This window comes from Lactuca virosa, chromosome 4 (assembly GCF_052849685.1).
Source record: "Lactuca virosa cultivar CGN04683 chromosome 4, Lactuca_virosa_CGN04683_v6, whole genome shotgun sequence".
NCBI lineage: Eukaryota > Viridiplantae > Streptophyta > Magnoliopsida > Asterales > Asteraceae > Lactuca > Lactuca virosa.
Window position 1 is genome coordinate 330,314,894 of NC_136429.1, and position 2,840 is coordinate 330,317,733.

The 2,840-nt window shown below is 38.1% G+C and overlaps 1 pseudogene across 1 annotated transcript; it reads left to right on the forward strand.

Annotated features, from left to right (window-relative positions):
* The first annotated feature begins 949 nt into the window (after nucleotides 1–949).
* On the forward strand, nucleotides 950–2,619 carry LOC145168923 (cytochrome P450 81Q32-like; annotated as a pseudogene). The gene is made up of 2 exons (XR_013742181.1): nucleotides 950–1,926; nucleotides 2,065–2,619. The product of XR_013742181.1 is annotated as a cytochrome P450 81Q32-like (transcript).
* Nucleotides 2,620–2,840: the final 221 nt, after the last annotated feature.

Consider the following 2,840-nt stretch of genomic DNA (forward strand, 5'->3'; position numbering starts at 1 on the left):
ATAAACTCTTTATTGATTAAGAATGCATACCCGTCACAATTTTAAGAGATTCTTTTAGATTTTTGCTACTTTCATGGTCTATCTGAATCATTTAATGAACACCAAGAATTATTGCCACGTTTAGATGTGCATCCTAACAAGAATTATAAGAGATTCAAACTACACTTTTTTATTTTTATATAAATTTAGATGTGCATCCTAACAAGAATTATTGCAATGTTTAGGAATTAAAATTGGCTGTTTATTTAAGTTATTGATGGTATAATGAAATTATAATAAAAGTCTCAGAATACATGCTATACGGTCTATCATGCTACAGAATACATGCTATACGGTCTATCTGTCATGCTACATAGTAATACGTGTATGTTGTAGACCAAATGTCTTTTGTTTTACAATCTCAACATATCTTCTCCTATTAATTGTTATTATAAGCCGTACCAAAAAATAACATCATCCAAACTCTCTTCTGGATTTAATTTAGCGAACAATGGAGTATCTCTTGGTCATCGTCGCACTACTTGTAGCTTCATTTATCTTTATCTTCTCCTCCTACTTCCGTCGCAAAATTTCACCCGTCACAATTTTAAGAGATTCTTTTAGATTTTTGCTACTTTCATGGTCTATCTGAATCATTTAATGAACACCAAGAATTATTGCCACGTTTAGATGTGCATCCTAACAAGAATTATAAGAGATTCAAACTACACTTTTTTATTTTTATATAAATTTAGATGTGCATCCTAACAAGAATTATTGCCATGTTTAGGAATTAAAATTGGCTGTTTATTTAAGTTATTGATGGTATAATGAAATTATAATAAAAGTCTCAGAATACATGCTATACGGTCTATCATGCTACAGAATACATGCTATACGGTCTATCTGTCATGCTACATAGTAATACGTGTATGTTGTAGACCAAATGTCTTTTGTTTTACAATCTCAACATATCTTCTCCTATTAATTGTTATTATAAGCCGTACCAAAAAATAACATCATCCAAACTCTCTTCTGGATTTAATTTAGCGAACAATGGAGTATCTCTTGGTCATCGTCGCACTACTTGTAGCTTCATTTATCTTTATCTTCTCCTCCTACTTCCGTCGCAAAATTTCCAACCTTTCGCTTCCGCCGACTGTCTTTCCAACCCTCCCGGTAATCGGCCACCTCCACCTTTTGAAGAAACCCCTGTACAGGACATTGGCCACAATCTCCGCCAAACACGGCCAAATCCTGCTCATCCGCTTTGGATCCCGCCGCGTTCTACTGGTGTCCTCCCCAACCGCCGCCGAAGAATGTTTCACTAAGAACGACGTCATCTTCGCCAACCGCCCTCGCTTTCTCGCTGGCAAAATTCTTGGCGACAATTACACCAGCATAGGTTGGGCACCATACGGCGACCACTGGCGCAACCTTCGCCGGATCTCCTCCATCGAGATCTTCTCCCCTCATCGGCTTAACGAGTTCCATGACATACGCGCTGATGAAGGAAGACTTCTGATACGTAAGCTGATCTCTGAATGTTCTTCGCCGGTAAACTTCAAGTCGGTTTTGCAGGAGATGACGCTGAACGTGTTGATGAGGATGATATCCGGGAAGAGATATTTCGGCGGAGATATGAAGGAGGAAGGCAAACAGTTCCAGGAGATAATTAAGGAGGCTGTTCTGCTGTCGGATACTTCGAATTTAGGGGATCACATGCCCATCATGAGATGGTTTGGAATGAAAGGGCTGGAACGGAAGATGATTACATTGCAGAGAAAGAGAGATACCTTCCTTCAAGGGTTGATCGAGCAACATCGAACAGTGGATGGGATTGAACCCAAAAACAAGAAGAAGAACACAATGATTGAAGTTCTATTGCAGCTACAAAAATCTGATCCGGATAACTACACTGATAAAGTTATTAGAAGCTTTGTGCTGGTAAAAGTAACAGACTCCCTACAACCTTACGCTAGATTTATGAAACTAGCTATTATACATTTTTGAACATGATCTGCTATATATATGTAATATGTTTCGGGAAATCCTTTACTAACTCTTGTTCCTGTTGATGATTAGAATCTGTTATCAGCTGGAACTGATACTTCTGGCACGACTATGGAATGGGCTCTTTCCCTTTTGCTCAACCATCCACATGTTATAAAGAAGGCACAAAATGAAATCGATAGTCATCTGGGGAAAAACCGTCTTGTGGAGTGACCCTGAAAGGTTTCAACCAGAAAGGTTCGAGAGCTTAGAAGGTACAAAGGATGGGTTTAAATTCATGCCATTTGGGTCTGGAAGGAGATGTTGTCCAGGAGAAGGTTTGGCGATGCGTATGGTTGGGTTGACGTTAGGGTTGCTAATACAGTGTTTCGATTGGGAAAGGATTAGTGAAGAGATGGTTGACATGAGAGAAGGTCCTGGGCTCACCATGCCCAAGGCTCAACCTTTAGTAGCCAAGTGTAGACCACGTCCGATAACACACAATTTAATAGTTTAAACATGTAAACTTATATAAAGCATTATATAAAGCAGGTTTTGCTTGGCATGTAGAAGTGAAGTAGCTTTAAGGGCATATAGAGGATTTAATAGGAGTTGAATAGATGGTATCTAAGATTGAATAGAGGTTTGGTAGCCATAATGCATTGAACTTCATAGAGTTCAATGGATTGTCACAATTTTTTTTACATTCCATACAACTCAAATCAGTTTTTTCCTAAAATGCATTGAACTCTACAAAGTTCAATAGAGAGTTATAAAAGCTAATTTATAATATGTATTTAAGATTAGAAAACTTTCATTCTTCTCATTGAAGAGTTCAATGACCATTGAACTCCAAATCCATTGAATGC